At 41.8% G+C, this 27,861-nt stretch overlaps 1 protein-coding gene across 6 annotated transcripts in view; it reads right to left on the bottom strand.

The window, feature by feature from the left end:
- add1 (adducin 1 (alpha)) overlaps positions 1-27,861 on the bottom strand; it is a 164,804-nt gene that overhangs the window by 117,534 nt on the left and 19,409 nt on the right. The window contains exon 1 of one of the 6 annotated variants that reach the window (XM_072257603.1): positions 816-958. The exons of the other annotated variants lie outside the window; for them this stretch is intronic. The gene's annotated coding sequence lies outside the window, so the exon portion shown is untranslated. Of the gene's footprint in view, positions 1-815; positions 959-27,861 lie in introns of those variants that run through there. 6 annotated transcript variants of the gene reach the window in all.

Genomic DNA, 27,861 nt, shown 5'->3' with positions numbered 1-27,861 from the left:
TGTCAAAACCTCAGTCGGTATCTTTACAATCACAAAATAAGAATGCAAGAACAAAAAAAAAGTAAACTATTTGCCCCTCAAGCCTGCGCTGCGATTCAACAATTACTAATGACCTGCCGAAACGGTATTTTTCTGTCCTATACCCCATTCTTTTAATTTTCAAAAAAATATTGATCTACCCACCAGACATTCTCACTTAGACAATAGACAATAGGTGCAAGAGTAGGCCATTCAGCCCTTCGAGCCAGCACCACCATCCACTGTGATCATGGCTCACCATCCACACTCAGTACCCTTTTCTTGCCTTCTCCCCATATCCCTTCACTCTGCTATCTTTAAGAGCTCTATCTAACTCTTTTTTGAAAGAATCCAGAGAATTGGCCTCCACTGCCTTCTGAGGCAGAGCATTCCACAGAACCACAGCCCTCTGTGTGAAAAAGTTTTCCCTTAACTCCATTCTAAATTGTCTTCTCTACATCCTCCACACCCCACCCATCAGATACATTAAAGCGAGAAAGCACATTCCGCCAAGCTCAAGAACAGCTTCTATCCCGTTGTTACAAGGCTATTAAATGGCAATGGTATGACAAAATGGATTATTGACTTCACAAACCACCTTGTCAAGGCCTTCCACTTTATTGTCAGCCTGCGCTGCACTTTTCTCTGTAACTGTAACACTTTATTCTGCATTCTGTTACTGTTTCCCCTTGGACTACCTCAGTGCACTGACATGATGAAATAGTTCATATGGATGGCATACAAGTCCTAGCTTTTCACTGTAGCTCAGTACATGTGACAATAATAAACCAATTTACCAATCCGTGCTTTGGATGCAATCAATGACCAATTCTCCCCAGCATTTCAGTATATAAAATCGAAGATTCACCGCCTCTGAAGAACTTTCTCCTCTATTTCAGTCGGAAAGGTTAGTAGAGTAATCCTTCCCGCTTCCACCCCATTGAAATATCGGGCATTACTAGTGAGTTCCGTGAGGTTCCTTTACACTCTAGAGAAAATAGCTTACTGATTTTTCTCACTTGACTGACCCACTATCCCAAGAATTTTGGCAAACGTCCCCCTTTGGTAAACATATTCTTTTATACACAAGCAGACCAAAACTGTGTACAATTCTTCAGGTGCTTATAAAAACTATTCACCTCCTCCTCCCTCCCCCCCCCCCGGGAAATTTTCATGTTTCGTTTTACAACATTGAATCACAGTGATTTAATTTGGCTCCCCCCACCCCCCGCCCCACAGTGATCAACAGAAAAAGACACTTTCATGTGAAAGTGAAAACAGTTCTCTACAAAGTGATCCTAATTAAACACAAAATAATTGATTGCATTGGCATTCACCCACTTGAATATGACACATCAAATCATCACTGGTGCAGTCAATTGGTTTTAGAAGTCACATAATTAGTTAAATGGAGATCGCGTATGTGCAGTCAAGGTGTTTCAATTGATTGTAGTAAAAATAAACCTGTAACTAGAAGGTCCAACTGCTGGTGAGTAGTATCCTGGCAAAAACTACGCCATGAAGACAAAAGAACATGCCAAGCAACTCTGCGAAAAGGTTACTGAAAAGCACAAGTCAAGAGATAGGAGCAAGAAAATTTCCAAGTCACTGAATATCCTAGAAAGCAAATACAGCTTATTGAGAAGACATATGACCACTATTGAAAAAGGATTTCTGTAGGTGTAAAGAATTGTAAGGTGTAACTCTTGCTGCAATTACAGTGAATACAGTTAAGTCAGTCATCAAGAAATGGAAAGAATATGGCACAGTTATAAATGTGCCTCAAGCAGGCCATCCTCAAAAACAGAGTAACTGTGCAAAAAGAGGACTAGTGAGGAAGGCCTTCAAGAGACCTATGACAGCTCTGGAGAAGTTACAAGTTTCAGTGGCCGAGATGGAAGAGACTGCGCATACAACAACTGTTCCCCAGGTGCTTCACCAGCTACAGCTTTATGGGAGTGGCAAAGAGAAAGCCACTGTTGAAAAAAAAACCTCACATGGAATCTCAGCTAGAGTTTACCAGAAGCCATGTGGGAGACTCTGAAGTCAGCTGGAAGAAGGTTCTATGGTCTGATGAAACCAAAATTGAGCTTTTTGGCATCAGACTAAATACTATGTTTGGCACAAGCCAAACATTGTACAGCAAAAGGCCACCATCCCTACTGTGAAGCATTGTGGTGGCTGCATCATGCTGTGGGGGTCCTCCCAGGGCCTGCTGTAGTGAAGGCTTGTGAAGGTAGTGGGTAAAATGAATGCAGCAAAACACAGCAAAATCCTGGAGGAAAACCTGATGCTGTCTGCAAGAGAACTGCAACTTGGGAGATTTGTTTTTCAACAAGACAATAACCCCAAGCATAAAGCCAAAGCTACACAGGAATGGCTTAAAAACAAAGTGAACGTCCTGGAGTAGCCAAGTCAGAGTCCGGACCTCATTCCAATTGAGAATTTGTGGCTGGACTTGAAAAGGCTGTTCACTCAAGATTCTTATGCAATCTGACAGAGCTTGAGCAGTTTTGTAAAAAAGAATGGGGAAAAATTACAATGTCTAGATGGACAAAGCTGAGAGACCTTTCCACACAGACTCAGGGCTACAACTGCTACCAAAGGTGCATCGACTAAACACTTACTTGAAGGGGTTGAATAATTATGCAATCAATTATTTTGTGTTTAATAATTCTAATATATTTAGACCAATTTGTAGCATTTTGTTTTCACTTTGACATGAAGTCTTTTCTGTTGATCGGCCAAATTAAACCCACTGTGATTCATTGTTGTAAAACAATAAAACATGAAAGATTCCAAGGAGGTGAATACTTTTTATAGGCACTGTAATTGTAGTAAGGGTTACACCTTACAATTCTTTACACCTACAGAAATCCTCTTTCAATAGTGGACATATGTCTTCTCAATAAGCTGCATTTGTTTTCTAAGGCTAAAAATCTTTAGCAACTCTATCAGATCCAAACAAGATGTATCCCAAGTTATTGAGAAAAGTGAGGGAAGAAAAGGACTTGCCATAATCTCAGCTCTCAAACACAGGGGACACGAAAATTGCAAATAGGACAAGATTATTCAAAATAAGTTGCAGCAACATTCCTGACAACCAGAAAACCAGAGGCCAGTAATAAAAATTCTTAGCAAATCGAGAAAAAGTACAGAATATTTACTTTGATGGGCTTGAGTTCATGAAGGAGAGCCGCAATACATTTGTAAACAAAAATTGATAACCAGTTTTAATTCTTGAAGAAGCAACTGAATATTGTCCTAAGAAAATGCAGGTTATATTATTTTATTGAATTGAATTTTCATAATGCATTTGATAAAGCTTTTCCTGGAATGCTGGGTAGCAACACTGAGGTTCATCTTAAAATGCTGGGTAGCTACATTGTGGGTATGCTTTGTTGGCATCTGAATGTGTAGTGACACTTGCGGGCTGCCTCCGGCATAATTAAATTCAAATCCAACTTAATAAAACTATCATTGGCAGCTAGGTTAATAAATTACCTGCACATACAAGCAGTAGAGAATCTTGACAAATGGTTGTCATTTCAACTGGAGTACAGTAGACAATGGTGTCCCAAGTGATCAGTTGAAATGCAAAATAAAATTTTAGAGTATCCAGATGACACTCACTCTGCCAGTGTGAGAGACAATGAGGAAAATAGCAAGGTAGTGCTATTTTAGGTAACGCGCTATATTCAACTCCCTAGAATATGGCAGAGTTCCATTGCTATGAATGGTTCATAACCTGAACTTTCGTAAGTCAGAAATGAGGCTATGAACAAAGTTTCCAGGCAGCATAAGATGCTGGCAGATCCATCCCACCAATATCCCCCAAGCTCATTTCTATATACAGGATATACATGAGTCAAATAATCACAACCTGGGCAGGACTGTAGGCACTTCACTAAAAGAAAAATATTTACTTTACTTAATATACTTTATTGTCACCAAACAATTGGTACTAGAACGTACAATCATCACAGCGATATTTGATTCTGTAAATAAAAGTATTTTTATTTTTTCCCCACAGATAAATAGAGAAGTATATAATTTTAAAAGCCCTAACCTAACTGAACTAACTGGTTAAGTGATCACAAATGTTTTGAATTTTAAATTCAACATAAAGAATTGGTATGATAATCCATACATTAATACTATAAGAAAATATCAAACTACAGGACTAAGTTCGATGGTCACATAAGGATGAAATTCATAAAAAATGCTACGCATTGAGAAACAGCTGATTGCAAATATTCAACAGTGAACTCTTATAAATCAATCATAACAGATGAATTTCAACATCACATCAACTACAAAAAGGTAAATATGCAAAATTAGAGCAGAGATGAATCTTGCTAAACGTCTTCATACCAGGAACTTCTGTGAAAGGCTAGAGGGATTAGCAGGAGTCATCCTGTATAGCTTGTGCCGTACATGTGATAGATGACTAACAGGAAAAGACGGGTTGTTCCACCATTTACAAATTCCAAAAGTGACAACAATTTATATGATGAACTTCTCTGCAAAAGAGAAATATTACAAGCTAACTTACAGAGCAACCCATATCCCCTGCCTGATTACAAAGCCTGGTTAGTGGGTTCTGATGAAGCCTCATCAACCCAAAATGTTCTGAAATAACCTGAAGCATGTCCCCAGCATTTCAGATTTCTAGCATCTGTAGATTTTCGTTTCCTTCTAAGATTATCGGAAGCCTATGAATCAACCGCTTCAACTCTTTTGAAGAGAACAGTTTGAATAAAGGGAGTACATAAAGGAAGAAAGAACTCACACTAATCTTATGCCAATATGCACATTTGCCTAAAAGGAGAACATTGTTTGCTTGGATAGAAAGGCGCAGAAGCAAAGATGAATAATGAAGAGGATGAACAAAAACAAATTCAGAGTATAGAATCTATTTAAAAGTTCACATCTTCAATTAAGCCTCAATTCACTCCCGCAAAAAAAAGTATTTTTATTTTTTCCCCACAGATAAGTAGACAAGTATACAATTTTAAAAGCCCTAACCTAACTGAACTGGTTAAGTGATCACAGATGTTTTGAAGACATTGTTTTATTAAAACATGTTTTGCTTAGGTGAGGTGAAATTAGAGAGAAATGTTCCATGTCACTCTCTAAATTAAGTAACATTATTGTGTAAGAAAGAGAGAGAATGTCCCATTGTGTGTGGCAGTTTCAATCCCATTTGTGCATGGGTGTGGGAATGGGCAAGTGGAATGATTAACAAGCTATATATTTACAAGGAGACTTTTTGGCTTATCAGATTTGCTTCTTTGACAGCTGCACAATCTAACCTACTTAAATAATTAAACAGAGCACATGAACCCACTTTTAAAATATCGGCCGTTCCAATTAAATAAGAATGATACTGCCCTCTATCCTCAACCATCATTTCTAACCATGTTTTTGGGAGGTAGGCACACATTTAAACACCTGAAATTCTTGTGCAGGTTTAAACAGAATAGTGACATTGTACACTAATTCCAATACAAACAGCATGGTATGCTCCTACATACAACTCAGAAGAACATTTTGCAAAATCTGGAAAATTTTCAGTTGCTTGTGCCATAGCTGATTTATTATCAATTATATTTGGACTTCCTGAAATAAAGTTCTGAGCAATGAATCTATGCTGGATCTAGTTTAAATTTCAATTTCACAATAGTAAAAGGCAAGTTCACTGCTTTTAAAAAAGACTGTAGCAACAAAAGCTAGTTCCGAAGAATCCCTCCAAAGGCCCATAAAAGTCCACATGCTATTTCTGAGATCACACACAGCTAAACTGTTAAAGCTATTCATACACAAACTGAAGACAGTCATCCATTGTTCAATTGTTTGAAGCAAATTTTGCAGTTATTCATCAGTAACAGGTTAATTTTAGCCATCAGAAGTTTGTGAATGGCAAAACAGAGCAAATATACTATTTATGATTAATACAAAACATTCATCATTGTTACTGAAGGATAAGAAAGTTATTGATAACTTGTCAAGCAACCACACCAGAAGACATCTTGCACAAAAAGGACATAATTTCTTTTAAGACTATATGAGCAGAATTAGGCCATTCAGCTCTATAGACTCTACTCTACCATTCCATCATGGCTGATTTATTATCCCTCTCAACCCCAATCTGCTGCCTTCTCCCTGTAACCTTTAACACCTTTGTTAATCAAGCACCTATCAATCTCAGCTTTAAATATACATAATGATTTGGCTTCCTCAACCGTCTGAGGAAATGAATTCCACAGATTAGCCGGGGGGGGGGTTAAAGAAATTCCTCATCTAAGAGAACATCCTTCTATTCTGAGGCTGTACCCTCTGGTTCTCGAATCTCCTATTGGAAACCTCTCTTCCACTCCATTCTAGGCCTTTCAATCTGGACATCAGAGGCCTCTGCTTTACAGAACTGATTCTTTCACTATGCTCTAGATCTCAGGATGGTACATCACCAGACATTCAGTCTAGAAATTTGTCTAATTTACCATGCTGCATCTCCAAACAAATTGAGTTGACAAATTATACAGACTTCAATTAGATCATGATTGCAAACCCTACTCATTTCTAAAGCAGTCAAAGAAAGCTCCAAATTTTTTCAAACTGCAATAGATTTGATGGGATAATCCAATTAACCAGTTATATGAAAATCACAGTGGAACTTATGCCAATAATACCAAAGTGGTAAATCAATATTGCCATGGTAAAGTTTGGGTGAAGACATAAAACAAGTACAGAACTTTTGCTACTTAGAAAGCTGGGTGACATCAGATGGCAGGTGCGACATGGGCATCAAAAGAAAGATAGGGATGGCAAAAGACACCTTTACAAGAATGAAGAATATACTGACCAACATTAAACTAGGCATGACAACCCGCCTCAGAGTACTGAAATGTTACGTTTATCCAGTTATGTTAGAATGCTGGACAATAGCAAGTAACATGAGGAAACAAATTAAAGCAGCAGCGATGTGGTTTTTGAGGAGGATGCACAGAATATCATGGACGAAACAAATATCTAATAAGGATGTCATGAACAGAGCAAGCACAAAAAGAGAAGTAATATATGAGATCACGAAAAGGCAACGTAACTTCATTGGACATGTGATTAGGAAAGAGGAGTTAGAATGCATGGTAATTATGGGAAAGACTGAAGGGAAGAAAGAGGAAGACAAAGACAAATGATGATGGAGACAGCAGCCAGAGAACTGGAAATGAATACCGATGAATTGACCCACATGACCCAAAACAGGAGTGTGTGGGCCATGGCAGTCAAAGCTCATACTGGGCATGGCACCTGATGATGATCATGAAGGTTTGGGTTGTGTGTATTGCTGTATGTAATGATCACTTCATGTTTCTAGTCTTGATAACATTAAAGCTTCACTTAGTTTTACCCCACAATTCCATCAGCCCAACAGGCATGTTGCAATTATAAATTTCCTCATTTTGCAATAGTATTTTTGATTACTAGTTTAGCAGAAACTTTTCACCTCAAGAACTCTCTACAGCCCAATTCCATCAAAATTTAAAATTTTCTTTGCTGGGCTCAACAATCAGTCTATTTTAAAATCATACCTCAAGTTTCTCTCTTAACAGCACTATCAAGGCTGGTATAATTGCACTGCTGCAAAGCTTTAGACACCCAAGCTCAGTCGTAATCTTGGCTGCTGTTTATGTGAACTTCAGTCTAAGCAGGTTTCTTTGCACATCCTAAAAGATGTTGATGGACTGCCAATCGCCATTAAAAGTCAGAAAAATTATCTGCCGTGAATTTCCTCTAGTGTAGGTAAAGCAAGAGAATCAAAGGGGAGTTTATGGACATATGAAAGAATAAGTTATGGGGAAAGTTGGGGGTCTGTGGAAATGGGATTGATGGAAATACTCAAAGCAAGTACAGGTTTCATAGGCCAAATGACTCCCTCAGATCCTATGAAAATATGAATATACTATATTATAAATTACAATTCAAGAGCTAGATTGTAGATCAATTTGAATCCTTAAACCTCCAAAGGAATGAATTTATGGAATCCTAAGTATTAGTTTATCAATTATGTAAAATCAGTAAACCAAACTGAAAATTCTGCAATTTGTTGATTTTACACTGATTTGAAGGAGATAAGTGGACAGAGGAGTTCAAGGAAGAAATTACACAGCATAGTTCTCGGCATCTGAAGGAAAACAAAATACAAATAAAAAGCTGGAAAAAAAACATCCGTTGAGAGAAAATAAAATCAGACCAATATTTAAAGATGGATCCTTCTTCAGAATTGCAGATGGAAAGAGGCAGTTGGAAACAAATATTTCAATCAAATTAAAAAGGAGGAAAGTGGCAACCAGCTTCTTGTACATCAAAAACAACAGCAGTTGGCTTAAAAATCCAGGAAATGGTTCTTTTTTCTTTATGTAAAATGCATTGATAAAACAATAACAAACAGAATTAAAAACACAAACATGAGGAAATCTGCAGATGCTGGAATTTCAAGCAACACACACAACATGCTGGTGGAACACAGCCGGCCAGGCAGCATCTATAGGAAGAAGTACAGCTGACATTTCGGGCCAAGACCCTTCATCAGGACTAACTGAAAGAAGAGATAGTAAGAGATTTGAAAGTGGGAGTGGGAGTGAGAGATCCGAAATGATAGGAGAAGACAGGAGGGGGAGGGATGGAGCCAAGAGCTGGAAAGTTGATCGGCAGAAGGGATATGAGAGGATCATGGGACGGGAGGCCTAGGGAGAAAGAAAGGGGGGGGAGAGCTCAGAGGATGGGCAAGGAGTAATAGTGAGAGGGACAGAGGGAGAAAAAGGAGAGAGAGAAAAAAAATTAATAACAATAAATAAATAAATAACCGATGGGGTACGAAGGGGAGGTGGGACATTAACAGAAGTTAGAGAAGTCAATGCTCATGCCATCAGGTTGGAGGCTACCTAGATGGAATATAACGTGTTGTTCCTCCAACCTGAGTGTGGCTTCATCTTGACAGTAGAGGAGGCTGTGGATAGAGATATCAGAAGGGGAATGGGACATGGAATTAAAATGTGTGGCCACAGGGAGATCCTGCTTTCTCTGGCAGACAGAGCGTAGGTGTTCAGAGAAGCGGTCTCCCAGCCTGCGTCGGGTCTCACCAATATATAGGAGGCCGCATCGGGAGCACCGGACGCAGTACATCACCCCAGCCGCCTTACAGGTTAAGTGTCGCCTCACCTGAAAGGACTGTCTGGGGCCCTGAATGGTGGTCAGGGAGGAAGTGTAAGGGCATGTGTAGCACTTGTTCCGCTTACAAGGATAAGTGCCAGGAGGGAGATCAGTGGGGAGGGATGGGGGGGGACAAATGGACAAGGGAGTCGCGTAGGGAGCAATCCCTGCGGAAAGCGGGGGGGGGGGGGGAGGGAAAGATTTGCTTAGTGGTGGGATCCCATTGGAGGTGGCGGAAGTTACGGAGAATAATATGTTGGACCCGGAGGCTGGTGGGGTGGTAGGTGAGGACCAGGGGAACCCTATTCCTAGTGGGGTGATGGGAGGATGGAGTGAGAGCAGATGTGCGTGAAATGGGGGAGATGCGTTTGAGAGCAGAGTTGATGGTGGAGGAAGGGAAGCCCCTTTCTTTAAAAAAGGAGGACATTTCCCTCATCCTGGAATGAAAAGCCTCATCCTGAGAGCAGATGTGGCAGAGATGGAGGAATTGCAAGAAGGGATGGCATTTTTGCAAGAGACAGGGTGAGAAGAGGAATAATCCAGATAGCTGTGAGAGTCAGTAGGCTTAAAGTAGACATCAGTAGATAAGCTGTCTCCAGAGATAGAGACAGAAAGATCTAGAAAGGAGAGGGAGGTGTCGGAAATGGACCAGGTAAACTTGAGGGCAGGGTGAAAGTTGGAGGCAAAGTTAATGAGGTCAACGAGCTCAGCCTGCGTGCAGGAAGCAGCGCCAATGCAGTCATTGATGTAGCGAAGGAAAAGTGGGGGACAGATACCAGAATAGGTTTGGAACATAAATCATTCTACAAAGCCAACAAAAAGACAGGCATAGCTAGGACCCATACGGGTGCCCATAGCTACACCTTTAGTTTGGAGGAAGTGGGAGGAGCCAAAGGAGAAATTATTAAGAGTAAGGACTAATTCCGCTAGACGGAGCAGAGTGGTGGTAGGGGGGGGAACTGATTAGGTCTGGAATCCAAAAAGTAGCAGAGAGCTTTGAGACCTTCTTAATGAGAGATGGAAGTGTACAGGGACTGGACATCCATGGTGAAAATAAAGCGGTGGGGGCCAGGGAACATAAAATCATCGAAAAGTTTAAGAGCGTGAGAAGTGTCACAAACATAGGTAGGAAAGGATTGAACAAGGGGGAATAAAACCGTGTCCAGGTATGCAGAAACGAGTTCGGTGGGGCAGGAGCAAGCTGAGACAATAGGTCTGCCAGGACAGGCAGGTTTGTGGATCTTGGGTAGGAGGTAGAAACAGGAAGTGCGAGGTGTGGGAACTATAAGGTTGGTAGCAGTGGATGGGAGATCCCCTGAGCGGATAAAGTCGGTGATGGTGTGGGAGACAATGGCCTGGTGCTCCTTAGTGGGGTCACGTTCGAGAAGTAAATAAGTGGAGGTATCCGCGAGTTGTCGCTGTGCCTCGGCAAGGTAGAGGTCAGTACGCCAGACTACAACAGCACCTCCCTTATCGGCGGGTTTAATAGTAAGGTTAGGATTAGTGCGGAGGGAGTGGAGAGCAAAGCGTTCGGAAGGAGTAAGGTTGGAATGGGAACAAGGTGCGGTGAAGTTGAGACGGTTGATGTCCTGTCGGCAGTTAGCAATAAAGAGATCCAGAGTAGGCAGCAGACCAGAGCGGGATGTCCACGAAGAGGAGGAGGGTTGATGACGGGAGAAGGGGTCATCGGTGGGGGTGGAAGAGTCCTTGCTGAAGAAGTAGGCTCGGAGACGGCGGAAGAAGAGTTCCTCATCATGGCGAACGCGGAACTCGCTGAGGTGTGGGCAAAGGGGGACAAAGGTGAGGCCCTTACTGAGGACAGAGCGTTCTGCCTCAGACAGTTGAAGGTCGGAGGGGATGGTAAAGACCTGGCACGGATGAGAGCTGGGATCAGAGGGGGGAAGGGGGAGGGAGGAGGCTGGAGGTGTCAGTGTAGAGGGAAGGGTTGGGGTGAGAGGAAGATGGAGCCTCTGAGGGCCCAGGAGCTAATGGTGGGATCTGAGGGAGACGGGGTTGCAGAGTGGTGGTGGACAGGAGTCACAATAGCAGCACATAAAGACCCGGCCTGGAGTTCAAGGCTGGAGTCGCAGTTGGTGGTTACGCAATCTTTTCACCAGAGTTGACATGTCTAATACCTGACATAATGCATTTGTGGTGAGAGGGGGTAATATCAAAGGAGATGCACGAGAAAAGTTTTTTTTATTTTTACAGAGAGTGGTGGGTACCTAGAATTTGCTGCCGGGTGGTAGCAGAGGCTGACACATTAGGTGCTTTTTACAGATGTTTAGATAAGGCACATGAAAGAGGAAAAGTAAGAGATATGGGCATTGTGCAGGCACAAGGGATTTGTTTAGTTGGCCACTGGATTATTAATTTGTTTGGTTTAGCACAACATTGTGGGCCAAAAGGCCTGTTCCTGTGCTGTACTGTTCTATGTTCTATAATGCCCTGCTAACGTATATTCAATGCTGGAGGAACTCAGCAAGCCAGGCAGCATCTATGGAAAAAAGTACAGTTGACATTTTGGGCCACGCCGTTCAGCAGGACGCACACATTTCCAGCCCAAAACATCGACTGTACTTCCTCCCACCCCCAATAGATGCTGCCTGGCCTGCTGAGTTCCTCCAATTATGTTGTGTGTGTTGCTCAGATTTCCAGCATCTGCAGATTTTCTCTTGGCTATAACGTAGACTCAATATTTACATAGTTGTTCAAGTTCAGTTTCTTGTCTAAAGTGACCCCAGGATATTAAATATGGGATTAGTAATGCTACTGAGTGTCAAGATTAGATTATTATACTTCATGTTAGAGAAGATCACTTCAGTACCACTTATCAACCAATGCTTGAAAACTGTGCAGGCAGGTCTTACTGCCTTAAGGTACTGGATAATTCGTTTGGTGGGGATTTGTGAATAGAATTGAACATCATGCAATCACTTGCAAACATCCCCAGTAGTTGACCAGGACCCTCCCTCCACCCCCCATCCTCCATGGAAGGCAGAAGGTTGTACACTTGTGGTGTACAACAAGAATTAGTGCTAGAACTTTTGCTGTTTATAATAATATCAATAACTGATGTGAATGTAGTATGATTAGTACATTTTTCTGTGCCACAAAAACTGTTGATGCTGTGGAAAGTGAGGAAGATTGTCAGAATCAGGTTTCATGAAATCTGTTGTTAAACAGCAGCAGTACTTTACAATACATAATAAAAACTAAATTATAGTATTATATCTGTGTGTTCGTCCATCATTGATGTCGATGAGGACCTCGACACCATAATGATGGTGACGAGACTAGCGCGTGATTTGGATTTAAGTGAGGGAGAGTTGCGCAGCGTCAGCCTCACTCTCTCTTCCCAATTCCCAGCTGGATCCAGTGGCAAGACAGATTCGAGACGGCTGGAGATGGGACTAGGCGCAGTGGGTGATTAGGACGTCTTCTGTGTCTTGTCCTGCTCTACGTGTTCCACGACGCTTGCAGAGACCGCCTTCTTGACCGTTGGATCTTCCATTGGTCTTGTCCGCTCAATCCGCCAGTCTGTCTTCGCATGCTGGGATAGACAACTCCTTATCTCACCAACGGTTTGAGACCCATTTAACACTATATACATGTTAAATTAATGCAAAATGAGACAAAAAAAGTAGTGAGGTAGTATTCATGGATTCAATTTTCATTGAGAACTCTGACAGCAAAGGAGAAGAAGCTATTCCTGAAATGTTGAGTGGGTGCCTTCAAGCTCCTGTACCTCTTCCCTGATGACAGTAATGTCCTGAGTGACGAGGTTCCTTAACGATGGATGCTGCCTTTGAGGCATCACTTGTTGAAGATGCCCTGGATGCACGATGTCCATGATGGAGCTGAGTTTACAACTTTCTACAACTTATTTTGATTCTGTGCAGTGTCTCCAGTGATGCAACCAATTATAATGCTCTCCACAGCTCACCTGTAGAAAATTGAGCATCTTTGGTGACAAACCAATTCTCCTCAAACTCCTAATGAAATATAGCCGCCATCATGCCTCCTTTGTAAATGCTTCTTTGTACATGTTGGGCCCAGGATCGATCCTCCCAGGAACTTGAAATTGCTCTCTTTCCACTTCTGATCCCTTTATGAGGACTGGTGTGTGTTCCCTTGTCTTACCTTTTTTGAAATCTACAATCAATTCTTTGGACTTACTGACATTGAGTGCAAGGTTGTTGTTGAAACACCACTCAACCAGCTCCTGTACACTTTCTCGGCAACATCTGAAGTTCTGCCAACAATAGTTGTGTTGTCAGCATATTTATAGATGGTATTTCAGTTGCGCCTAGCCACACAGTCATGGGTATAGAGAGTAGAGCAATGGGCTAAGCATAATTCCTTTAGGTCCAAGTCTCCAACAGTAGATACATCAGATAGTAAGTTGGGTGGAGCACTGGTAGAGAAATTTAACCTCATCAAATGCAGGTTTTGCATTGTGGGAGATCAAAAAGGCACAGAACATATATAGTGAATGGTGGAGCTCTAAGCAATGTTGAAGAACAGAGAGATCTAGGGGGCCAAGGTTCCTTGTTCCCTGAAAAAAGCAATACATGCCCATATGGTGCCAAACTAGCATATGACATGATTCCTTCATACACAGGGACACTATGTTACAACTCTGGAAAACCAAAGCTGGTTAGACCGCACTTGTTGTGTCTTGCGCAGTCTGGTCGCTACACTAGAAGGGATACAGTAAAAATCCACAAGGATGTTGCCTAGATTGGAGGGTTTCATGATAAGGAGGAACTGGAAGGGCTTGTTTGCCCTAGAATAAAGGAGGCTGAAAGGGTGAACTGAGAACTATACAAGATTATGGGGGGTAAAGATAGGGTAGTCAATCCTTCTCCTGGGGTAGGGCTATTAAAGCCACAAGGACACGTTTATGGTAAAAGGAAGGAGTTTTAAAGGAGATTCAGGGATAGCAAGACACACAGACACAGTTTTTGAGATCGAGAATGTATTGCCAGCTGTGGTGGCATTAAATTTAAGAGGCATTTAGACTGACATTTAAAAATACAAGCCACAGAAGTATACAGTCATAATGTAGGCAAATGGGATGAACAGATATAGGCAAAAGGATCAACATAGACATGGTGGGCCGAAATGCCTGCTTCTGTGCTCTACTACTCGATGACTAATAAATCAGTTGGTCATTTCATTAACCTTAGGTTATTGTACTAAATATTTTAAGGAAGTAATAAACTGCTGCAGATTATCCATATTGGAAAGATATAACAAATCTGTAGATTTAGTACAGGTCACAAAACAAGGAATTCAGACATAAATGCTATTGATTATATGTACTTAATGTCATTGCCATGGAATTGCAGCTTTCAATGGAACATAAATAGAATTTTATATCATTAAATACAACAGCTACTCTCCCCACAAGATAACCACTATATAATTTTCTTACGGTAAAATGGATAAGGAGGCAGCATCACTGGCGCAAAAAAAATCACCTCAATATTGCATTGAAATTTAAACTGCCATGGCAACCAAAACCCTTCTAATCTAAAGCAGTCACATCCAAGCTCCATAAAATTTAGTCAAAATGTTTGACAAAACAGTCTATGCTGCCACACAAAGAAGTTGGGTTGTTTCAAAATAGCTTTGAGCAGATAGCACTTCACAACAGTAGAGGAGCTTTAGTCAGAACACAGAAACAGGCCCTTCATCCCAACTCGTCTATGCCAACCAAGATGCCCATCTAAGTGAGTCCAATATCCCTCCAAACATTTTCTTTCACTGTACCTAAAGTGCCTTGTAAATATTTTTCATATATACCTGCCTCAACCATTTTCTCTGGCAGCCCTTTCCATATACTGACCACTATCTAAGTGGAAAAATATGTCCCTCAGGTTCTTAAAGCTCTCCCCTCTCACTTTAAACTTGTGCCCTCAAATTCTCGACTCCCCAACCTTGGGATAAAGATTAAGCATTCGCCCTACCCTCATGTTTTTATATCCCTTATTCTCCTATGCGCCAATGAATAAACTCTCTCTACTATTCAGTCCCTTGAGCCTTAACAACATTGCAAATCTTTTCTACACTTTCCAGCTTGATGGCATCTTTCCTATAGCAGGAACACAATTTCACTGAATATTTCTGCAATGATTGAATACGTAAAAAAGTAAAACAGGTAGGGCGCATCTGGGTGGGCTAGACTACAGTGGAGAAGTGTCTGAGGAAGAGAATTGCAAAGCTGTTCAATTACAACACAAAAAGCTTTCAAGAAATATTAAGGACAGACACAGGATTCATTTTAATGCCATACTAGGTGATAACCTGATTAGTGTAATTAAAACATGATCTTACACGAAAGATGAGCACAGATTGGAGGAAGCAATTCTTGCTAAATAGGAAATGTGTTAAGTGCAAAGGAATTGCAGTCATAAAAATTAGGATTATTTGAACAACTTCAGGGGGTTGCTTTAAAAATTTGAAAAGGATAAACAAAAACAAATTTTCTGTGCACTCAAATGTGACATAGGGAAAAAAAAATAGGAATCATAAGCAAGGCTCAAAAGATAAACATTTTCTCAAGTACCAACCCCATACACTTGAAAACCTAAGTAACCCACTCTACAGATACTCAGAACCATCATCACACTTTGAAGTTATATTTCCCCTCAGTCTGCACATATCTTTTGTTCATCATTATGGATCGGTATGGATTATCCATCTGGTGATAGGAACAGCTACATTCTATAATACCTACAACTATCATGAACACAAGAGATTCTGCAAACGCTGAAAATCCGGAGTAGCACACACAAAATGCTGGAGGAACTCAGCAGGTCAAAAGAAATGAACAGAAGTCGTTTCGTGCCAAGATCCTTCATCAGGAATGATGATAGGTCTCGGCCCGAAATTTCAATTGCTTATCCCTCCCTATAGATGCCGTCTGACCCATTGAGCAACACATACAAAATACTGTAGGAACTCAAACTATCATGACCTCATATATTGCCATCACCTCTATTCACCTCGACCCCATTTGAGGTCGCAGCTGACATCCCTCAGCTTGGAACCATTCTAATAAATGCATTCTTGATCCTTTTCCAAGAACTTTCATAGCCTTCCTAAAGTTTTATCTACAATACAAAATACATGGAACAAGCTTAGAAACACAAAAACCTACAGCACAATACAGGCCCTTTGGCCCACAATGCTGTGCCAAACATGTACGTACTTTAAAAATTACATAGGGTTACTCATAGCCCTCTATTTTTCTAAGTTCATGTACCTCTCCAGGAGTCTCTCAAAAGACCCTATTGTATCTACCTCCACCACTGTTGCCGGCAGCCTATTCCACCCACTCACCACTCTCTGCAGGAAAAACTTACCCCTGACATTTCCTCTGTACCCACTTCCAAGCTTAGAACTGTGCCCTCACATGTTAGCCATTTCAGCCCTGGGAACTTAATTGTTATTATACCATCATTTACAATTTTAAGAATGGATAAATAACACATGTTCATTATTAAACTTAAAAAAATCAACAAGCTCAATTTCAATCTTCCAAATTGCCAGTACTATCCTCTAAAAGAAATGAAAAACCTTTACGGTCCTTGTGTTCAGACACCACAACTGCCAACAGCCAGGGATCTTGTTAAAATACCAGAAGTAATCATTTAGAAAACTTTAGAAATACTTAAGTTTTACCACAAACAACAGAATCACAGATTCCCGTCCCATGATCCTCTCCCTTCTCCAGCCTTGTATTCCTTCTGCCAATCAACTTTCCAGCTCTTAGCTTCATCCCTCCCACTCCTGTCTTCTCCTATCATTTCGGATCTCCCACTCCCCCTCCCACTTTCAAATCTCTTACTATCTCTTCTTTCAGTTAGTCCTGATAAAGGGTCTCAGCCCGAAACATTGACTGTACTTCTTCCTATAGATGCTGCCTGGCCGGCTGCGTTCCACCAGCATGTTGTGTGTGTTGCTAGAATCACAGATACAGTTTGAATGTTAAATATTGAGTATACTTCCTTGAAACTTCCAGCCCCTTGAGACGCTGGTGGTGCTGGAATAGGTTTTCTTTGCAATTGTAAACACAAAATACTCTGCAGATGCTGGGGTCAAAGCAACACTCACAACACGCTGGAAGAACTCAGCAGGTCGGGCAGCAACCGTGGAACAATCAGTCAATGTTTCGGGCCAGAACCCTTCGTCAGGACTGAAGAGGGAGGGGACAGAGGCCCTATAAAGAAGGTGGGGGGGAGAGTGGCAAGGAGAAGGCTGGTAGGTGCCAGGTGAAAAACCAGTAAGGGGAAAGATAAAGGGGTGGGGGAGGGGAAGCCGGGAGGGGATAGGCAGGAAAGGTGAAGGAGGAATAGGGGAAAACACAATGGGTAGTAGAAGGAGGCGGAACCATGAGGGAGGGGGCAGAGTGACATAGGGATAGAGGAAGGGAGGGGGAGGGAGTTACCGGAAGTTGGAGAATCCTATGTTCGTACCAAGGGGCTGGAGACTACCTAGACGGTATATGAGGTGTTGCTCCTCCAACCCGAGTTTAGCCTCATCATGGCAGTAGAGGAGGCCATGTATGGACATATCTGAATGAGAATGAGAAGCAGAGTTGAAGTGGGTGGCTACTGGGAGATCCTGTCTGTTGTGCAGACGGAGTGGAGGTGCTCGACGAAGCGGTCCCCCAATCTGCGTCGGGTTTCACCGAGGTACAGGAGGCCGCACCGGGAGCACCGGATGCAATAGATGACCCCAACAGACTCACAAGTGAAGTCTTGCCTCACCTGGAAGGACTGTTTGGGGCCCTGAATGGTGGTAAGAGAGGAGGTGTAGGGACAGGCGTAGCACTTATGCTTACAGGGATAAGTGCCGGGTGGGAGATCCGTGGGGAGGGACGTGTAGATTAGGGAATCGCGGAGGGACCGATCCCTGCGGAAAGCGGAGAGGGGTGGAGAGGCAAAGGTGTGCTTAGTGGTGGGGTCCTGTTGAAGGTGGCGGAAGTTGCGGAGGATAATGTGCTGGATCTGTTGTGGTGGCAGAAGGATGGTGTGAGGGCCGAAGTGCGGGAAATGGAGGAGATGCGGATGAGGGCATCATTGATGACGGCAGAAGGGAAACCACTATCCTTAAAGAAAGAGGACACTTGAGATGTCCTGGAACAATTTCTTTACAATTGGATCTTACACAGATTAACAAGCTATCCTGAGTTCAGTTAGTCCTGACGAAGGGTCTCGGCCTGAAACGTCGACTGCACCTCTTCCTAGAGATGCTGCCTGGCCTGCTGCATTCACCAGCAACTTTGATGTGTGTTGCTTGAATTTCCAGCATCTGCAGAATTCCTGTTGTTAACAAGCTATCACTTTTTTGTTTAAGATGTTACTCAGCAGTTTGAGTTTTTTTTATTTCAGTGAACCAGCTGCACTCCAAAAGAATGTAGGGAATGGGGCCCCAGCAGGTTCCAAAGAAGCATAGGGAACTAGGATCTGGCAAGTTGCAAAGGAGTATTTCTACTGTGGTGTCTGACTGGCAGCACAATTTCCTTGTATTTGAAATGTATCTCCATTGTAATTATAGACAATATCCATTAAGCTTTTTAATCACTCTGCATTAGTGCACTACCTTTTTGTATTTGTGTATGTGGACATGCAAAATCTGTTGTATTTACACAGCTACTTGTCTCATATCATTGAAAAAATATTACAATATTAAAAATCTCCTCCTGTAATTTGGATTAGCACCAAGAAAATTCTGTACCTGGAGTCTGCCAAACGTTACAATTGAAAAAAGGAGGCTGGTAGTTGTATCTGCTATTGTGGTTCTTTCTGCCAACAATGGGATTGAGAGCTGCCAATGAGCTTCACACAAATGAGGAATTTCATTGCACCCTGGTGTATGTGACAATAAACTAATCTGAATCTAACCTCAGCCAGTGGCTGCAGAGCAATACAGTGTGTTTATACAATTTACTTATTTTTATTTATTTAAAGATGCAGTGCAGAACAGGTCCTTCCAGCTCAACGACCCTCACCACTTAGCAACCCACTTATTTAACACTAGCCTATTTACAGGACGATTTACAGTCACCAATTTATCAGTACATCTTTGGACTATGGGAGGAAATCAGCACCTGGAAGAAACCCATACTTCACACAGAGAACAGACAAACTACTTAAAGGCAGAGCTGCTATTGAATTCTGATGCCCCCTGAGCTGTAATAACACTGCACTAACCGCTATGCTACTGTGGACTGGGTGACTAAAAGGATTAGGAGAATCACCAATAATTTGATTTGATCAAACAAGTATGCAAATGGAAAAGGAGTTGATGTATAGACATAAAACAGGCTACAACATCAAAGCAATATCTGAAAAGTCTATGTAGGAATATATGAAAAGCTTCAACATGAGATAAATCAATAGCAATAACTCCAGATGACCCTAGTCTGACTTGAAGAGGACCTCACCAAGTCAAACCCTGGCCAGATTCACCTAGCGCAGGTAATATCTGAATTTTGAAGGTTGTGAAACTGCCAAAAGAGTTGTGCAGCCAAAGAAATAATTAATTTATTTGGTACTTTGTAGCAAATCTTTAAATGTTTGAACTAACTGCATTTAATACATAAATAGTTAACATGCAAAGTCATCGCCTGGTGTGGTTTGTCCTGCACTGCATTTGATTTAATTATCAACAGGTGGTAAAGTAGGCATATGGGATACTTTATCAGATGGGGCATTGAACATAAAAGTTATGAAGTCATGCTGTAGATGTACAAATCTTTGGTTTGGCCACATTTGGAGTACTGACTGTAGTTCTCGATGCTCGGGTGTTGCCTGAACAAGAGCATCAGCAACATGGAGAGGTGGGACAAACTAGGCTTGTTTTCTTCAAGGTGGCGCCAACGAACAACGCAACCAGCAGCAATGTCCTGCAGACAGTTCACAAAACAACTTCTTTTATTACTTTTTTTCAAATGTGACTCTACTACTAAGCTGCGTGCAATTGGAACCTGTGATTTACATCTTGGTGTGTTTTTGGACCAGTTGAGCAACTGGCATTTTTCTGTGTCCAAAGTAGTTCGACGAGCTTGACAGCAGAATGTGCGGCCTGGAGACGGGATGTGAACCCATGATCAAATTCATTGCTCATCTCTAATTGAGGCATTGAGCACGGTTGAAGTTGATGTGGATGTGTGTTCATACGTCATCTGCCTGCATTTGACCTGTCTTGCACTCCCACTAGCTAGCTACTGCTGGGGGAAAGTGAAAGAGTCTTGGATTGTTCATTGCATGGATTGATTGGCAAAGTTTGTGGTTGTGGAATCATCTTAGGGGACTTTAAGGTTCACGTTGTATGTGTTACTGCAGGGGTCCCCAACCTTTTTGGCACTGCGGACTGGTTTAATATTGACAATATTCTTGCAGACTGGATGATGGGGGGGGGGGGGGGCGTTAATCACGACCGGAATATAGATGATAAGTCAACTATAGTTCAGCATGGACTAGGAGGGTCGAGATGGCCTGTTTCCGCACTGTAATTGTTACATGGGGTTATAAGTCACTTATCAGTGGCTAATACACTCAATTTTGTTTCTAAAAGGGTTTATCTAACAAATTTAATAGTAAACACACAGCGCGTATTTTCCTCGCATGAATATAGTGATAAGTCAATTATAAGTCATAAGGGGGTTCCTTATGTCCGGTCTATTCCGCAATTTAGTTTTCATTGCACTCATTGCAGAAAACTCCACTTTGCAGAGATATGATGTTGGAAATGGAAGCAATGTTTTCAGTGCTTTCGTGGCTATCTCAGGATATTCAGCCTGACTTTGATCCAGAATGCCGGCAGAGATGTTATGTCAAACATACTTTTCAGCCCACCATCATTTGCAAGCTCGAGGAGTTGATCTTCTTCCCACGCTAACATGGATGATTCACCAGGAACATTCACAAATGGGTCACAGACCCATTCCTTTGCACGTCTTTGGTCATTTGCGGTTGGGAAGTAACGCTTGAATTCTGTCGACAGCGACGATAGGTATTCATGCACCAGCTGTGAGCCTCAGCCTCTCCCAAATTCCCAGCTAATGTTGGGAACATGTCAAATATACCCCTGTCCACTCACCGTCCCCACGGTTCCAGTTTGGCTGTGAAAACAGACACTTTACCTGCCAACTTGAAGACAGTTGTCATTCTCCCCTGAAGTGACAAATTGAGTTCATTGAGCAGGTTGAAGATGTCACACAGGTAAGCGAGTTTTGCTATCCACTCCTCGTCACTGAAGTGTGCTGCCAGTGGTGACTTTTTTCCTGAAAGAAATCTCTGTTGCTGCTCTCTTAACTCAAAAACCCTGGCCAGGGCTCTCCCCCTTAATAGCCACCTGACTTCAGTGTGTAAGAGAAGGTGTTTGTGCTCTGCATCAATTTCCTCGCAAAGCTGCTCAAACAGACATGAGTTAAGGGCTTTTGCTTTGATGTGATTGATAACTTCAACAACGTCACTGTTAACATCAGGTGACAATTTTCGGCTAGCCAGCATTTCCCTGTATGTGACACAGTGTGTAGACTGGCATTCAGGAGCAACCTCTTTGACTCGGGTAGTGAAACCAGACTCATTAAGCAGTTCCAATAGCTGTGCTGCGATGTCCTCCGCTATGTCATTGATTCTCCTTGAAACTGTGGTAGCTGAAAGAGAAACCGGTGCCATCTTGTTAGCTGCAGCTTCTCCCAACAGTTCACGGCACATGTCCTTGGCAGCAGGCAGAATCAATTCTTCACCAACAGTGAAAGGCTTCTTAGCCTTAGCAATATGGCTAGCCACTAAGTACGACGCTCTCAGAGCAGCAGCATTTGTGAAGGTGGTGGCTCTCAGCACTTGCTTCTGTCTGGCTTGCTCATGTTTTTTTACGCTCAAAAAACTCAACGGGTTTGTCTTTAGTGCAGGATGTTTGGAAACAAGGTGTCGAAGCAGATTTGAGGGTTTCATTGCCTCATTAGACAGCTTGTCTCTACATATCACACACAGGGGGCTTGGAGCGTGCGAGTCACCGGTCTCAATAAAGCCATATTTTATGTACAATTCATATTTTCTGTTGAAGGAAGCTTTCTTTTTTTTGGCAGTCTCGGCCTCAGCTGTCTCTATGTTATCATCATTGTTAGGCCTTTTACGTCCTCTAGCATCTCTTCCAAAGAAACTCTCAAGTGACGTTTGTTTTTTACTCATCCAGTAGTTGTAGGTTAATGACCAACTGATGTCCTCGCATGGGTAATGACCTCGTGTGTATTCAAATTCAACAGTGCATGACAGGGAATGAGGAAAAGTGCAGTTGACTCATATCGTTTCTTCGCGGCCCAGTGATTGGGGACCACTGTGTTACTGGATTCTGGTTACTGGTTTTTTTGGCTGTTTTTGAGTGGTTTGATCCATGTGATCGGTGAGGACTGGAGCACTTTGGTGAAGACAAGCTCTGTGGCGTGCAGTTGGCTAATGGTGCTGAACTGAACTAAACTGAATATTCCTAGTTTGATGTTGATTTTCTGTGTTGTTTCATCACTTCTTGCCATTTGTGCATTTTTTTTAAAAAATGTGTTGGGTGTTTGATGTTTTTCTAGGAACGGGTTCCATGGTGTTTCTTTGTTTCATGACTACCTGCAGGAAGACAAATCTCAGAGTTGTATTCTGTATACATACTCTGATAATAAATGTACTTTGAACTTTCTTGGAGCCATGAAGATTGAGGGAGGAACTTGACAGAAGTTCCACCCACAGTCTCCAAGGTGAGTATGGCCAGGTTTTGACAAGGTGAGTTCTTCTCCAAGTTGAATTGAATTGAATTGACTTTATTTCTTACATCCTTCACATACATGAGTAAAAATTGTTACATTATGTTTCTGTCTATATGTGCAATTATAGTAATTTATAATAAATAGAACAGTCAATGTAACATAGAAATACACTCAAATCAGCGTGAGTTAATCAGTCTGATGGCCTGGTGGAAGTAGCTGTCCCAGAGTCTGTTGGTACTGGCTTTTATGCTATGGTACCGTTTCCCGAATGGAAGTAGCTGTAATAGATTGTGGTTGGGGTGACTTGGGTCCCCAATGATCCTTCGGGCCCTTTTTCACACCTGCCTTTGTAAATGTTCTGAATCATGGGAAGATGACATAGCTCTCTACAGAATCCTGCGATTAAGAGAGGCACAGTTCCCATACCAGGCAGTGATGCAGTCAGTCAGGATGCTCTCAATTGTGCCCCTGTAGAAAGTTCTTAGGATTTGGATTTGGATTTGGGGGCCCATACCAAACTTCCTCAACCGTCTGAGGTGAAAGAGGCGTTACTGTGCCTTTTTCACCACACAGCTGGGGTGTACAAACCACATGAGGTCCTCTGTGATGTGGATGCCAAGGAACTTATGTACAAGATGAGGAGAGGCATTCATCGTGTTGATAGTCAGAGGCTTTTTCCCCCAGGGCTGAAATGGCTAACACGAGAGGGCACAGTTCAAGGTACTTGGAAGTAGGTACAGAGGAGATGTCAGAGGCAAGATTTTTTTTTAATATACGCAGAGAGTGGTGAGTGCGTAGAATGGGCTGCCGGCGACGGTGGTGGAGGCAGATAACATAGGGTCTTTTAAGAGACTCCTGGATATCTTGCCGACTGTTTGAGTGAAAAGACCTTAAACTTACTCGAACTGAGGACGAATCTGAACATATCAACACTTTAATTTGCCTAGCTTTCTCCACTCATCGCAACGCAACTAACACTGCCAGCATCTCCACTGTGTACACCCCTAACTTATTAGACGTTCTTCTACTGATTCCAATTTCTTTTGCTGGTATAACCACCCCAAACCCTGTCACTCCTGTTTCAGGATCCTTAGCACCATCCATATAAATCTGAGTATAATCACTATACTTTTCCATCACATGACAGTTAAATGCACTTACCAAATCAGTTTTATATTTTCTCTTCCTTTTTACCTCTAACATATGCCAGTCTATGTCAGGCCATACAATCTTCCATGGAGCTACAACCAGATAAACTACTGAAGGACTTATCCTTAGATCAAACATTCCACATTCTTTAGCAATATCATTCCCCACCCGACTAAAGTTATCCCTCTGAAACCTCCCATTTTCCCAGCACTCTTGCAACACTCCTTTTGCAGGGTGAGAAAGTTTAAGGTCTTTTCACTCAAATAGTCAGCAAGATGTACTTTGTGAAGTCCTTCAGTCAGTCACAAGAATTGCAAATCAGGGAGGTCAGGTAAAATTTCTCTGGGTTCCAGCACATGTCAGGGTGAAGGGGAATGAGAGGGTGGATGAGTTGGCAAAGAGGGCGTTAAAGAAAGAAAATATAGAAATGCACGTTAGTATCAGTAAAGCAGAGGTTAAGTGTGTAATTAGGGGAAAAATCAAGGAAATGTGGCAAGAAAGATGGGACAGGGAGGGGAAAGGGAGGCATTTATATCAAATACAAAAGAGTGTGGCAGGTACTAGGGTAGGTAGTGGATACAGAAGAGAGGAAACTATATGGACTAGGTTAAGGCTGGGCACTGTGCATTAAACAAAACATTGAAAATGATAGGGAAACACCAGATGGGATTGTATGAGGAACGTCAGGAAGGGGAGTCAGTAGAACATGTAGTTCTGAGTTGCAGGAAGTATGGGATACAGAGTTGATGAGAGTTAATCTAAGGGAATTGGGGGTGCAGGAATTCACATTAAAAGGGTTGCTGAGCATGGGTGAGAGAGCACAGGTCAGGGTATTTTTAGTGTTTTTAAGGGATATGGGTTTTTTTTAAATAGGATATGATGGATAGGCAGGAATATCCTAGGAAGGCCAAAGATGGGAGGATAAAGTGTAGGTTAGGGTGTGTGTGTGTGTGTGTGTGTGTGTGTGTGTGTGTGTGTGTGTGTGTGTGTGTGTGGTGTGTGTGTGTGGTGTGTGTGTGTGTGTGTGTGTGGTGTGTGTGTGGGTGTGTGTGTGTGTGTGTGTGTGTGGGTGTGTGTGTGTGTGTGTGTGTGTGTGTGTGTGTGTGTGTGTGTGTGTGTGTGAGAGAGATTGGGTGAAGGGATTTAGAATGTAAGTCTATCACTTACTCCGGAGCAGAGGGTGGCGGTAATGCACCATTAAGCTGGGTGTCAACCGCCATAAAACAAGACGAAGACGATGATGACGATAATGAGTTCTCAGTTAATTTTCATTTGCTGCTTGTGTGTAGATAGGTACATGGAGCTTAGAAAAGAGGGCTATGGGAAAACCTAGGTAATTTCTAAAGTACATGTTCGGCACAACATTGTGGGCTGAAAGGCGTGTATTGTGCTGTAGGTTTTCTATGTTTCCATGAACTTAAAGCTGTTTACCTTCTCAACCCCAGATACACTGATGTCAATCGGGGTTAGGCTGTCTCCATCCCTCCTGTAATCCACAACCAGCTCCTTCGTTTTTGCAACTTTGAGGGAGAGGTTATTTTCTTCACTATGTCAGAGAGATGACTTCTTCCCTGTAGGCCATCTTGTTATTGTTTGAGATTAGGCCAATCAATGTAGCATCATTGGCAAATTTAATTAGCAGATTAGAGCTATGGGTGACGGCACAGTCATGGGTGTACAGGGAGTAAAGGAGTACACAGCCCTGAGGGACTCCTGTGTTAAAAGTCAGGGGTGGAGGTGAGGGAGCCCACTTTTACCACCTGCTGGTGATCTGACAGGAAGTCCAAGATCCAGCTGCACAAGGCAGGGTCAAGGCCGAGGTCCCTGAGCTTCCTGTCGAGAGTGGGGAGATTGTGTTGGGGATGACAAAGATTGTTTTTATTTCTCTTCTGCATGCCAAATTTCCAAAGCATAATCTGACAACAGCTTATAAATCTGCGCTGATGCTACTCAGGTTTACTCATTCGATTTCAATTGATCCTTAAGGCGGCTTTTGACAAAGCTCCAGGTAGATGGCTAATCAACTCACAGTATCCAAGGAAATACAGCAAATTGAATCAAAATTGTCTTAGTGACAGCAAAGAATGGATGGAAAATTTTCTCAGGGTTGGAAGAAATTCTCAGGTTTGGTAGTTAGTCTTTAGTTTTTCTTAGCTGCTTTTAATAAAAATCTGTTAATAACACACTTAAGTTGGGAGTATAATGTTTGTAGATGGAACAGAAGTTTGCCATGTAGTTGATAATGAAGCAAAAAAAATTACACAGCAAGATGAAGATGGTCTGGTCAATAGTACACACAAGCAGCAAATGAAAATTAACTGAGAACCATAGGATAGGGCACTTCAATCTTCAAAGAATGAATGTCTGATAAACATAAGGTATTGAACAGCTTGTAGATTTTGGAATGCTTTCAATGGATGATGACAAGACAGATTAATAAGGTTGGTAAATTGGCCTATAGGTTGCTTTCCTACATTAGATGAAGCATACAATAGAAGAGTCGGAGGTTACGTTGGAACTGAATGCCTCACTAGTTGCATCATAACTTGAGTGCTTACTTATCCCACAGGAAAAGTGTGATTGCACTGGAAAGGATGCAGGGGAAATTTCAGAGATGTTGCTAGAGCCAAACCATTTTTAGGACCATGGAAAGGTTAGATGGATTAAGGTAGAATAAAGGAGACCGAAAAGTAGTTTAATTAAAGGTACATACAATTTTGAGGGGCCGAGATCAATAGTGTGAACACACACACTTTAGAAATGGACACAGTAAAGTGCTTTGCATGTCCATTTCTATAATTTTTGGTACATTTTGCTGAGCGAAGAGGAATCAAATTGAATAAGGAGAGAGAAAGTAAAAAAAAAATTACACTTAATGTTTATAAGGATTAAAAGCATTGAATATATACCAGGGCTGGGTGAAACTGGGTTTCATTTTACCTTAGCCCTATATATTAGGAAGGAAGCCTCTACTTTCTCACATACATCCTCTGTATAAATACACAAGAGTTCCTCCTCAGACTTCCTTTCATATCCCATGAAACTAGCTGCAGAAAAAATGCAAATTAAAAAGATACAGTAGAGACAGTCTACAAACCATCAGAAAGTCATGCATTAATAAAAAATATAAATCAGGAATTAAGAGAAAAGCTTTGTATATACTCTTAGATGTTATGCAACATCTACTTTCTAGAATTAGCCTACTCAGTCTAATGCAGTCAAAAATTTCAAATTTGGAACCATTTACATTGGTGCTATAAAGTTTCTGAACCCTGTAGAATATCTCCGAGCTAAAATGTGATCAGATCTTCACGCAAGTTCTAAAACTTGATAGAACACCCAATTAAATAACGAAAAACATTATACTTGTTCATTTATTTCTTGAGAAAAATAATCCAATATTACACACATTTGTTGGAAAAACTAACTGGTGTGACCCCCTTATACAGTACTAACTTCAACCAAACGTTTCTAGTCCTGCGCGTCAGTTTGGAGAAATTTTAGGCCACTCCTCCTTACAAAACTGCTTCAACTCTAGGATGTTGATGGGATTCCTTGCAGGTCCTTTCACAACAGTTCATAGGATTGTCAAGACCTTGACTTGGCCATTCTAAAACACAGATTTTCTTTTTTAAAACCATGGATGATTTACTCTTGTCTTTCGTATCACTGACATGTTGCATTATCCAACTTCTAATAAGCTT

This window comes from Mobula birostris, chromosome 5, assembly GCF_030028105.1.
Source record: "Mobula birostris isolate sMobBir1 chromosome 5, sMobBir1.hap1, whole genome shotgun sequence".
Classification (NCBI taxonomy): Eukaryota; Metazoa; Chordata; class Chondrichthyes; order Myliobatiformes; family Myliobatidae; genus Mobula; species Mobula birostris.
Note: the sequence above shows the minus strand (reverse complement) of the source record. Positions and strands in the feature narration are given on the sequence as shown.